This window comes from Octopus sinensis, linkage group LG6, assembly GCF_006345805.1.
Source record: "Octopus sinensis linkage group LG6, ASM634580v1, whole genome shotgun sequence".
NCBI lineage: Eukaryota > Metazoa > Mollusca > Cephalopoda > Octopoda > Octopodidae > Octopus > Octopus sinensis.
The window spans coordinates 10,179,290-10,193,212 of record NC_043002.1 but is presented as its reverse complement, the minus strand read 5'-3'; the positions used below and the strand labels follow the sequence as shown (position 1 = coordinate 10,193,212).

The following is a 13,923-nucleotide window of genomic DNA, read 5'->3' as shown; positions in this document are numbered from 1 at the left end:
AAAATAGCCGAAATGTTTGTTGCATCAAATTGTTTGGCGTTTCCCTAGAGCAGTGGGAAAATGTTATTTCCTCGGACGAGTCATCCTTTAACCTATTTCCGACCACCTGCCGAGTATACGTGTGGAGACAACAAAAAGAAGCATTTGACCCAGACTGCCTTCTTCCAACTGTTAAACATGGAGGAGGATCTGTGATTATCTGGCGGTGGGGGCTATATCTTGGAAAACTGCCGGCTCAATGTTTTCCGTTTATAGCAGAATTAATAATTAAGTCTATTGAAGCCTTTTATCAAATCAAGTCATCCTATAGTTGCGGTACAGTTTCCGGGGGAAAACGCAATCTATCAGGATGACAATGCACTAATTCACACAGATAAAGTTTTTAATGAATAGCGCCAAGAACATTCTATCTGACCACCACAGCGCCCAGCCCTCAATATTATTGAAAATTTATGGTGAATTTTAGAAAATCAAGTAAGGAGTCTATATCCTCCACCATCATCACTACAAGAACCGGAGACTGTTTTAGCTGAAGAATGGGTAAAACTTCCATCGGAAACAATTCAAACTTTGTTTGAGTCCATACCTCGTAGAATTCCAGCTGTAATTACTACCAAAAGCGGTAGAACCATATCGAAATAAATATGTTTGAAATTTTAAGTTGATTCCATTATTTTGTCCAACGCGTATGTGTGTATACACACACACATACATTTATATATATATATATATATATATAATATATATATATATATATAATAATATAGGATAGCATAATATAGGATGGCCAGCATATTAAAAATACCGTTAAAGGTTAAATTTATAAACAACTTATAAACAGGGGCAAAAGAAAAAATTTCCAATGCCAAATATGCCGAAACTAGACACATCGTCCATAACCATATAATTCATCACTATATATATATATATATATATATATATATATTATATATATATATATATATATAGATGAGAAGTTGGTTTGTGAAAGCACGTTGTTGAATATATATAAAATAGTAAAAAGTGAAAAAACTACAGAAGGCTTGTTTTAAAAGGTTAAAAAAATATATATTTGAGTCAATTGTCTGAAGAATGTTATAAATTTTTTTCTTACAATGACATAGTTTAGAAGAAATGACCGGTTTCCCGTTCAGCTTTTCAAATTTCTTACATCGTTATGTTTATGTTGAGAAGAGTTATCGTTATGTTTATGTTGAGAAGAGTTGAGAACATAACGATGCAAGAAATTTGAAAAGCTGAACGGGAAACCGGTCATTTCTTCTAAACTATGTCATTGTAAGAAAAAAATTTATAATATTCTTCAGACATATTGACTCAAATATATATATTTTAACCTTTTAAAACAAGCCTTCTGTAGTTTTTTCACTTTTTACTATTTTATATATATATATATATATGTGTGTGTGTGTGTATGTGTGTGTGTGTGTGTGTGTGTGTGTGTGTGTGTATGTATGTATGTATGTATGTATGTATCTTTGTATTTACAGGGTGCCTAAGATATGTGAGGACAGATTTCTGTTTATATAAAAAAACAAATATATTATAACAGATAACTTTATTTATCAAAATTTACTATGATGATAAAAATGAACCGTGTTTTCTATAGCGTTATTCACTAAAGCCACCTTCATCTTCAACAACTGCTTTTATATGAGACCTAAATCAGCTCCATGTTAAAATCAAGTGGTCCTGGTTCCTTTTGGATATTACTCTGACTATGCCAACTCTCATAGGATCTTTGTTGTTATGGGCATGTTCATTGACCCCTCTCTCTCTCTCTCTCTCTCTCTCTCTCTCTCCTCTCTCTCTCTCTCTCTCAACAACGCTCCACAAGTAACAGTCCAGTAGATTGAGATCTGAGGAATTAGGAGGACAAATTTTATGGATTATGTTATCATGAAAATGTTTAGCCTTCCATTCCTGTTTTACGAACCCTTTATATATGCATATGTATATGTGTGTGTGTGTATAGATAGATAGATAGATAGATAGATAGATAGATAGATAGATAGATAGATAGATAGATAGATAGATAGATAGATAGATAGATAGATAGATAGATAGATAGATAGATAGATAGATAGATAGATAGATAGATAGATATTGATAGATAGATAGATAGATAGATAGATAGATAGATAGATAGATAGATAGATAGATAGATAGATAGATAGATAGATATGGATATATATATATATATATATATATACAGGGTGCCCCAGAAAATGTATACAGACGCTTTAGCATCTGATAAATCAATTGATTTTTTTTTAATTTCCAGATTAGATCCATTGGAATTAATGACAGCAACAAACCTATGCCTTGAAGAAAGGAAATTCATTCTAAAATGCTGCTGGAATCGTGAAAAAGCAGTTGAAGTCCAACAAAGGTTGTGTGAAGTGATGAGGCCACATTCAAATTAAATTAAACGTCACACCATGTTAATTTATCAGGAATTACGGGGAAATAAATTTGACGAACCAACTTACTCCGATCATACAGTGAATCCTTTGTGTTCCCGCCTGGTGGTACTCTGCAGTAAATTGTCTCACATTTAAAGTCAAACTTACCAAACCAATATAAATCTTCGATGAAACATACTCCTCCAGTGTATGTACAATCTGAAGAAAATGCAATTATTAATACATATATATACACACACACAAAAATAAATAAATTAATTCATTAATTAATTAATATAATAATATATAAATATAAAAATATACATATATATTTGTATATATATATTTAAAATTTATAAGTTTAAATTATTTAAATAATTTTTTAATTTTTAACTTTTATATTTTTAAATTAATTTTATGTATTGGCTTATGTTTTTCACTGTTTGATTTGCCTAATAGTGGTTTTATCTCTAATTTAATATATATATATATATTATATATATATATATATATACAGGTGTTGGACAAAATAAAGGAAGCACCTAACATCATAGCATCATAATTTTGAAATGTTTATTAAAGCGTCAAAAGTTTGTTTATTTTTATATTTTTTTATTTATTATTGGGGTTGCTTAAGCTTAATATGTTTTGCTAAAATTACTGTTTCTTTTCACATATCATCAGAAAAAGGTTATTAAAATTCATTAAAAACTGATAGACTTTCAAATAGGTGAAATCGCCACAGCACGTATGGCAGGCGCTAGCCTGGCGAAAACAACCGAGATATTCGGTGTATCAAGTAGTACTGTCTCAAAAGTAATGACAGCCTTTGAGAAACAAAATTCCGGAAGGAAACCAAGACTTTCAGATAGGAATCTTCGGATTCTTGCGCGAATTGTTAGAAAGGATCACAAAATTACAGCTCCCAAAATTACTGCAGAGCTTAATGACCACCTCGAGAATACCTAAATTTTAATCGAATGTTAAGCATCTTCCTTCATTGGACGATTTCCACCATCAACTGTTTTGCATATGCAGCTTTCGCCTATTTTGAACAGAACATCACTGCAGTTATGAGTGTTTCATTCCATCAGAGGCTTTGCACAGTTATAGATTCTGAAAAACAATTTTGTAGAAAGGTTTCTACATTTTTTCTCCTCATGGTCACTTTATCCACTTACATCCATAATTAATTCTCTATATGTTAGAAAAGTTTACGAAACAAAATTACTATATTTGTAGGCGTAGGAGTGGCTGTGTGGTAAAGAGCTTGCTTACGAACCACATGGTTCCGGGTTCAGTCCCACTGCGTGGCACCTTGGGCAGGTGTCTTCTACTATAGCCTCGGGCCGACCAAAGCCTTGTGAGTGGAATTGGTAGACGGAAACTGAAAGAAGCCGTCGTATATATGTATATATTTGTATGCATGTCTATGTTTGTGTGTCTGTGTTTGTCCCCCTAGCATTGCTTGACAGCCGATGCTGGTGTGTTTATGTCCCCGTTACTTAGCGGTTCGGCAAAAGAGACCGATAGAATAAGTACTGGGCTTACAAAAGAATAAGTCCCGGGGTCGAGTTGCTCGATTAAAGGCGGTGCTCCAGCATGGCCGCAGTCAAATGACTGAAACAAGTAAAAGAGTATAGTCACTTTATCCACTTACATCCATAATTAATTCTCTATATGTTAGAAAAGTTTACGAAACAAAATTACAATATTCTCACTAATAAATGTAGAAAATGTAAGTATTTACACATTAAAAAGAAAACATTACATGACTTGTCTGTTATGCAAAATGAGAAGAAAATATATTTCAATTACTAATTTTTACTTACAGTTTCTCATAGTTTTCGTTACTGTGTTCATACATGTTATCACTTTACATTTTTCCAATGGACGTATACGAGTATCCTTGTCACCACAAAAGCAACTTCTATGATAGTAACATACTGGACAACCTGTTAAAGAAGTTCATTTATAGTGGCTGAAAAGACAGGTTAGTTTCATTTTTCACGATATGGCTCAGTGGTTTAGCAAATGTAGTCTAGTATAAATTCTGCTTAAATTAAATTCCTTTAATTATGATATAAGATTACTAGAACTCAGGGAGTTTCATAAGTGTGTGAATGACGAAAAGTCTCGAGATCTGAGGCCAGCAGAGCGGACAAAATATTCCTCTGGTTGCCTTTCATAAAATTGGCTATGCAGCCTTACAAAGATGTAGCTGTGGACTGGACAAAGGCACAATGATAATGGAATGAAAAAAAGGGTTGGCAGGAGAAGCAGAAAACGCCCGCCGATTGCTGCTTCTCAAAAACATAGTTCTCTGGGTTTTTTCAACAACACAAAATGAGGTATTAAACCTCTTACCACAGTTCAAAAAATGGACGCAATCGTCCTTACAAATTGAGGCGCTGAGCCTCTTACCAAAAAATAAAAATTCAATTTCAAATCGAGGCAATAAGGTGTTTTACCTTTCCGACCAGGTAATATGTCTCCGCAGGCAATCCTGCAGTTCTAAGCCGGAGCCCCAGAAAGCATAACTCTATTGGTCCTTGGGAAATGAGTCCATCACATTTCCCATTATGACCTCCGCAAGTAACTGTGGAGGCCAATCCGGGTCTTCAGTACAGGACAGGACCCCACCTTCAGCCCTCTAGCTTCTTGACAAAGCTCTGTACAGCCCCTCCCTTATAAAAGAAGATCACAAAATTATCCTTTATCATAATGGGAAAGGCCACAGTTTCCTCCGTCGGTGGCACAAATTCCACCGACGAGCTTTCGAGACATGCCGGCAATGTACTACGAACCGCCGGCACTGTCCCATTCTTCTTTTTTTTCTCCCTTGTGCTACGGAAGGGAGTGGTTCTCCCGCTTTATCCGGCTGATCTTCCCTCCCTTCCGGTCATTTTCAAAAAATCTGGAAATACCAGATCTTTAGAAGCTGATTGGGTCCATAGGTTCAAAACTACTTTTGACCCCACCCAATCAGCCGCCGGCAGCAATTTCACGTTTAAAAGCTTGGGCCCGCTGCCACCCAGGCCCCGGCGGATAGTGTTCTCTATCTATTCCTGTTCAATGCCCGGTGGCAGCCCACAGACCCAAGTTCTTGTTAATTTCCTCCCACAATATGTGGGAAGAAACAATTTGCGAACCACCTCAGGGGTGTCAAATGTCAACCACACCCTTGCATATTTAGCACCCCTGGAAATAAATTTAATAGTTGGCAGATACTCTGCCAACTCTTTTTCTATATCTATCTTAGGAAAGACAGCGTTCTTTCCCTAAGTTTTTTAGCCATTGCTTGGGTGGGATGATTTCCCACTCCAATGCAGTGTTCAATTTCTTCGCCATACTTTGAAGATAAAGTTCAGAAAACAGTTCAAAAAAGAGATAACAAAAGTCCAAACAAAGTCAAAAAACAGTTCGAAGGAAGACTAAGAAGGGCAGAAAGACAAAGAAGAGAAAAAGAAAGAAGGAAGACAGTTCAAAATACGGCAACACACAATTCCAGCCGACCTGAACTCCTGGCCAACAGGTACTCCAAAAGGTACTCCGAAAGTGAACAGCGATAGAGCAGCAGAAATACCGCTTCAAATATAAAAAACGCCACAAATTGGTAAAAATTCAGAAATTTTTCAAAAAAACTTTCACAATTTTTGGAGGCGGGATACGCCCCCAAAACAACACAATTGAGACAGCGTGACGATAGGTAGACAAATGCCTCGGAAATCAGTAGGGATTTCTTGTTCCCTAGTTGTCTTTGTTGCTAACCAAGAGACCGATAAGAAGCTGAAGCAAATTTGGGCATTAAGGGTGCCGGATGATTAGCGAACGGCATCTAGAAAAGCGAGATAATTAATTTCCAGACAAATATAGTATTTAGTAGACAAATCTGTAACTTTAAATTTTTCGACTATATCAGTATCGTCTGAGTGAATTTTTATATTATTTTCCTTTCAATTTCGCTTCGTATTTTCATTCATTTTCCTTAAATATTTCTCATTAAAACGTGCTATTTACGCAAAAGAACGAAGGTTAATGTTTTAATCCAGAATATTTTGTTGATAATTGTACATGTTAATTCTGTAATAGAACTTTAGATGATGGGGATCGATAAGTTAACAATTTTTACTTGAAAGGTCCAGTAATATAAGACGTTGACCGACCTGTAACTAAGAAGGGTGAAGTTTTCATGAATATGACGAAAAATTATTTTGCATGCTACATGGAAAGAAGACATGGAGGCTTTAAATGGGAGTATATCAGGATCTTATATACTCATCATGTTCATTATCAAAGATGAAGACTTAAGAATATTGGAGCTTACCTGCTGGAAGATTCGTAACACCTTTGGGAAGATTTAGAAGGAGGAACAACGTTACCGGTAATGCATACATCTGTTAGTAAAGAAGCACAAATAAAGTATCTCATTATATTCCGTATTTCTTTAATATTGTTGCTGCTGTAATTCCTACGAAAAGTCGATCATTTAAACAATATTAACATTTAGGGGTCGACTCGATTATTCCGTATAAAATACAGAAGTATGTCACAGTGGCCTACCCGGAATACCGGGGTATTGTACTGATGTTGAGGGAAGTTATAGCGCTGTGCATGATATATAGAATCGCGTAAAATACTTTGTTTAGAGCCGCGTGTTCCAGAATAAAGAACAGAATGTCTACTTCGCTTAGTAATTTATATTAAATCTTGTTTAGCCCAGTGGCAATATACTCAAAATTTAAATGAAACATTGGAGACATATTTGCGAAAGTGATTTGACATGAGACATTGTGATGAATCTAAATCAACATCACCTGGAAGCCACATATTTACCATTCCAAAAACACACTAAGACTCTTAATTTTAATAAAGCATTTATTATTTGTGTCAAAATTTTCGTCGCAATAATGGCGACCTGGACACTCAGGCATTCTAATTGGTTCAAAAGTTACAATTCACAGTGGAGTACGTAATGGAAATAATACAAAACCTTCGGCTTTGCACAACAAAGGCAGCCTGTTACAAGCCATTGAAAAACATTGTAACTGAATCCACGATACAAAAAAATATTGATATCCCTTTCTTGTAAACGTACAATTGAAGAAACTTTTAGAAAGGGAGCTACAGCATTCAGATGCTGCTTATTTTTTGACAATGTAATTCGCTTCGAAATGTAACGAAATTATAACATTTCATTGAAAAAAGAATGTAGCACAAGACAGCCGACCATAAATACAATAAATGAATCCATAAATTACAACAAAACATAATATAACTCTCCAGACAAGAAAGAAAATTAGAATTCAAGACAAAGAAAATGAAAACACAGATTACAGTAGAAAGTTAAGAATGGGAAGTGTCTAAAAGAAACCTTGAATACAAAGCGCGCATAAGTATTTGGTTTTATTGCGTTAACTGTTGTTATAAAATAAGTTGAAGGCCAGAAATGTTGTGGGGGAGACAAGTCGATTATTTGCTCAAGTGGTCCTTATTTCATGAATCCCAAATGGATGAAAAGCAAAGTTGAAAATGAAGTCAGAACGTTAAGATGGCTCAAAATGCTGCTAAGCATTTTGTACGTTGTGCTAACGTTTCTGCCACAAAGCCACCTTAGATTGATATAATACGCTTTTGTATTGTAGGCACAAGGCCTGAAATTTTGGCGAAGAGATTAAATCGATTACGCCGACCCTAGTACACATCTGTTACTTATTTAATCCACCCTGAAAGGTTGAAAAGCAGAGTCGATCTCGGACGAATTTAAACTCAGAATGTAGCGATATACAAAATACCTATTTCTTTACTACCCACAAGGGGCTAAACACAGAGATGACAAACAAGGACACAAAAACGGATTAAGTCGATTATATCCACCCCAGTGCGTAACTGGTCCTTAATTTATCGACCCCGAAAGGATGAAAGGCAAAGTCGACCTCGGCGGAATTTGAACTCAGAACGTAGCGGCAGACGAAATACCTATTTCTTTACTACCCACAAGGGGCTAAACACAGAGGGGACAAACAAGGACAGACAAACGGATTAAGTCGGTTACATTGACCCCAGTGCGTAACTGGTCCTTAATTTATCGACCCCGAAAGGATGAAAGGCAAAGTCGACCTCGGCGGAATTTGAACTCAGAACGTAGCGGCAGACGAAATACTGCTAAGCATTTCGCCCGGCGTGCTAACGTTTCTGTCAGCACGCCGCCTTACGGATTCTTATGATAAAGAACTAGGCAACAAATTGACGTTACTGAATACACGGCATCAAGATAACTGCGTTGGAAACAATAAAATACATTTTGATTTTTCTCCCAATGAAAAATAGATCTACTTGAATATTGTATTTTTCACTCACACATGTGTCTCACATGTGAAAAAGCTTTTACACTTTCTTATGAGCACTGAAGTAATATTCTAAAATCGTTTCGGAGATGTAGAAGACACTGAAACTACCTCTGTATGCAACTGAGTAAAAATTAGAGCTTTTAAATACGGCGAGCTGGCAGAAACGTTAGCGCGCCGGGCGAAATGCTTAGCGGTATTTCGTCTGCCGCTACGTTCTGAGTTCAAATTCCGCCGAGGTCGACTTTGCCTTTCATCCTTTCGGGGTCGATAAATTAAGTACCAGTTACGCACTGGGGTCGATGTAATCGACTTAATACCTATGTATGTCCTTGTTTGTCCCTTCTGTGTTTAGCCCCTTGTGGGTAGTAAAGAAATAGGTATTACGTCTTACTTGTTTCATGAAGGTTGGTGACGCTGGAGCACCGCCTTGGAGTGGTTAGGAGATATTTTCTAAGACAAAACGTATTATTTTCAAGCCCGGTGTATATTCTTTCCATCCGTTCGACCGAACCACTACGTTGAGTGGTCTTGGTCAAAGCAACACCAGTTGCCAATGGTGCTGGTGTTGTGGGTGCAAACTCAGATATAAACGCAAACTTACGACTCGCCCACCGCATATCTATCAATCTATATATATATATATATATATATGTACACCCACACAAACAAACAAACACACACACACAAACAAACACACACACACACACATACACACACACACACACACACACACACACACACACACACACCCCCCCACACACACACACACACACACATATATATATATATATATATATATATATATAGGCGGGGAATTCACAAAAAGACAAAAGACGAAGACAGGTGGCGTAGACAACAGACAGATGTATTTGTATAACGCTCGGAAAGTGAAAAAGTCTTTAACGTTTCGAGCCTACGCTCTTCCACACCCAGCAACACAGAAAGAACCAAGGAGAGAAAATGGGATTTTTTACAGTTTCCATCCACAAAATTCTCTTATAAGTCAATGCTTGGCCCGTGGGTTTAGTCGATGTTACATGCAATGGGACCGAGCCTGGAACAAAATGGTTCCAAATCAATACCTGCGCCTATGTTAATCATAGTGTCACACTAAATAATCATTGAAACATGAAATGGTTACCACTTTTGGTGAAAAGGATGAATTTGATATCCTTGTTGGTAACACATTTCTTGGGGAATCTCTGATGTCCTTATTTTCTGGAAGGGCACCAGATTCATTAATCGTCGAAAATTATTTTGCCTTACATCAAGACCTGCTCGAAGTGTAATCATAGTTCTTGCTTTTTCTCTCCGATACCAGACTTATGCTTTTATTCCTTTACATGTTTTGAGACATTGGACTGTGGGTACAGAGGAAAATTGAAAGAAAATATGGAAAGCTTCACGAATATGGGTATCTTTCTTACGCAGAAATCACGATAATTGTCTGTACAGCGTTTCAATTTTAGTATAAGTACTCTCGAAGTAAGTACGCAAATTAACTTTAAAGATAGCGATACGAAAATGTCTTTAGGAGCCGGACAATATGATAGACAGCATTTCTTCCGACAGTTCAAATTTGTTTTCGCCTCTCATCTTTTCGCAGTAAATATAATAAATACCAGTTTCTCACTGGGGTTAATGTAATCGACACTCAAATTTCTCAAATGCTTATTAATTTTGTACCTTCGTTGTGAAAACACAGAACTGCCATAGTGTTCATCTTATTAGATAAATATCCTGAGATTTGAGGTACTTTTTTTTCTGGAATTTAAGGTCTTTTTAGCATCGGTTATTAACACCACAGGATTAACTTTATAAACAGTTACAATTGCAGTTACACATATTGATATATTAACACACACACATATAAAACATCTATACAGATAGACTAATTAAGTTATTATATATATATATATATATATATATATATATATATATATATATATATATATATATATATATATATCTATATATATATATATATATATATATATATATAGGCGGGGAATTCACAAAAAGACAAAAGACGAAGACAGGTGGCGTAGACAACAGACAGATGTATTTGTATAACGCTCGGAAAGTGAAAAAGTCTTTAACGTTTCGAGCCTACGCTCTTCCACACCCAGCAACACAGAAAGAACCAAGGAGAGAAAATGGGATTTTTTACAGTTTCCATCCACAAAATTCTCTTATAAGTCAATGCTTGGCCCGTGGGTTTAGTCGATGTTACATGCAATGGGACCGAGCCTGGAACAAAATGGTTCCAAATCAATACCTGCGCCTATGTTAATCATAGTGTCACACTAAATAATCATTGAAACATGAAATGGTTACCACTTTTGGTGAAAAGGATGAATTTGATATCCTTGTTGGTAACACATTTCTTGGGGAATCTCTGATGTCCTTATTTTCTGGAAGGGCACCAGATTCATTAATCGTCGAAAATTATTTTGCCTTACATCAAAGACCTGCTCGAAGTGTAATCATAGTTCTTGCTTTTTCTCTCCGATACCAGACTTATGCTTTTATTCCTTTACATGTTTTGAGACATTGGACTGTGGGTACAGAGGAAAATTGAAAGAAAATATGGAAAGCTTCACGAATATGGGTATCTTTCTTACGCAGAAATCACGATAATTGTCTGTACAGCGTTTCAATTTTAGTATAAGTACTCTCGAAGTAAGTACGCAAATTAACTTTAAGATAGCGATACGAAAATGTCTTTAGGAGCCGGACAATATGATAGACAGCATTTCTTCCGACAGTTCAAATTGTTTTCGCCTCTCATCTTTTCGCAGTAAATATAATAAATACCAGTTTCTCACTGGGGTTAATGTAATCGACACTCAAATTTCTCAAATGCTTATTATTTTGTACCTTCGTTGTGAAAACACAGAACTGCCATAGTGTTCATCTTATTAGATAAATATCCTGAGATTTGAGGTACTTTTTTTTCTGGAATTTAAGGTCTTTTTAGCATCGGTTATTAACACCACAGGATTAACTTTATAAACAGTTACAATTGCAGTTACACATATTGATATATTAACACACACACATATAAAACATCTATACAGATAGACTAATTAAGTTATTATTATATATATATATATATATATATATATATATTATATATATATATATATATATATATATATATATATATATATATATATACATATGTATACGTCCATATGCATAAGGATTAATTCAAATGAAAAGTATTATATTCGAAGCAAAGTAAACTAGGTGTGAGAGAGTAGGTCGTAGATGTGTGAAAAAAATTCTGAAATTTCATCAAATAAATCAAATTTTAGTTTACTATATTTTTGCGCTAGTAATTAACTACATTGATTCGAAAATCTCAATTAAACGTATAAGAACAAAATATAATAGCGACATAATGATTCGAATCAGCATCATTCTGATAGAGAATTTCCCAGTCACACATATTTCGACAGATTGCATGCACAGCTCTTTTGTCTCACGTGTCGGTTTTCAATAGCCCCCAGTTCCATTTCAGTACCAATAAATAAATAAATTAATAAACGCGAATCCCTTGTTCAATCTCTTGCAGGAAAGGTTAGAAAAGAAATGCATGAGTCGCGCATGATTCTAACAGAAAAAAACTATTTTCAAAGACATGAATTTTCAGTATCAGGATGTAAATTAGAGAGCCTACACGTTTTGCTGGACATGCTAGAAATATCAAACAAGCCTCCCCAATATCGTACGTTAATTCATAAATCATAAAGGAAAGATTATGACTGAAAAAATGTAGATCTGTCGTCCAGGAATAGAATATATTTTGATCATAGACCTTTTTGTTAATCCCTCATTTAAATTAAACAACGATAATAATTATTTGAAAAACGTATTCCACATTTGACTTCGAGTGGAATTTCAGGCGAAATAGATTCGATATTATTGATGTGATGAAATTGTAAAACAATTAAAAGATGTTTATATTCAAAACGAAAGGTAATTAATATTAGAGCCATATGTGTTGGGATTAATTATAATAGTACTTTACGACACATTTTATAAACAAAATGAAAAATAATCAATTCACAATTTGCTGCTAGATATGTAACGTACCTCGAATTTCTGAATGAGATCTGAAAATACTTTGACAAAATGAAATTAACAAGTGTTGCAAACTTTTATCTGAGTTTGAGTTTATGTAACATGCAGCCGCCGTATGTGGTGTATGGAAACCGTAAACATGCATTCGCTGCATGAATTTCTGATTTATAGTTAAAATACAAATAGGTTTTAGGTTTGCAATGCAATGTTCATTGTTAGTTTTACTACTGGCGTTCAGCACTAATTTATGAGCGACATACAACTCGACAAATAACACAGGAAATGTAAGAAAATTAGGACAAAAGAATTCAAAATCATTTGGTAATGAGAGCGATGGCCCAATTAGGAAATTCCATATGGGAACATATAATCCAATGTATTATGTTTAAGATTTTAGGTAGATATTTTTCCGTGAATATTTGTTGTAACTATAGCAAATTCCATCTGGGATCATATAATATGAAGTATTATCTATTTAAGATAGTAGGGTGGTATTTTACATGATTCTTGGTTGTAAATCTAGCAGGTGGAACATGACGTTATGAATGAGTGATTCACTAAAGTACTCGGGCTTCCTATCCACGGAAACATAATTTCACCTCCCCATTCAATTGCTAAAATGTAAGATTCATACATGGGAAGCAAATTTTCATACAGCTTGTACAAATACAAAATCTCTCGTGGAAGCGCCATCCAACCAAAATGCAAATATATGGGGAAACTACCACCTGTGTCATCTCTTGTGAAAGGTAGGAGAGTCCAGTTTGCTGGACATTGTTGTAGAGCTGAAAAAGAGGTAATTTCTACTCTTCTCCTCTGGAAGCCATCTACTCGCAATACCAGAGGGCGCACACTCTCCGACCCTGATGTAATCTCCAGGAATACAGGCATCCAGCAACAGGACCTCCGTAATGCTATGATGGACCGTGAAGTCTGGCGTAGCATGGTAAATTCCATTGTCTCGACCACGGTCGAACAATGATGATGATGATGATTGTTGAGATGACACACTGCATCCTTTCTTTTTTCATCCCCAGGAAAACAAACATTTACAATATGAT

At 35.4% G+C, this 13,923-nt stretch overlaps 2 non-coding genes across 2 annotated transcripts; both read right to left on the bottom strand.

Annotated features, from left to right (window-relative positions):
* Positions 1 to 10,159: 10,159 nt before the first annotated feature.
* Positions 10,160 to 10,266, bottom strand: LOC115213599. Its single transcript, XR_003881842.1, has one exon. It is a non-coding gene; the product is annotated as a U6 spliceosomal RNA (small nuclear RNA).
* A 1,090-nt stretch (positions 10,267 to 11,356) lies between these two features.
* LOC115213598 lies at positions 11,357 to 11,463 on the bottom strand. The gene has a single exon (XR_003881841.1). It is a non-coding gene; the product is annotated as a U6 spliceosomal RNA (small nuclear RNA).
* Positions 11,464 to 13,923: the final 2,460 nt, after the last annotated feature.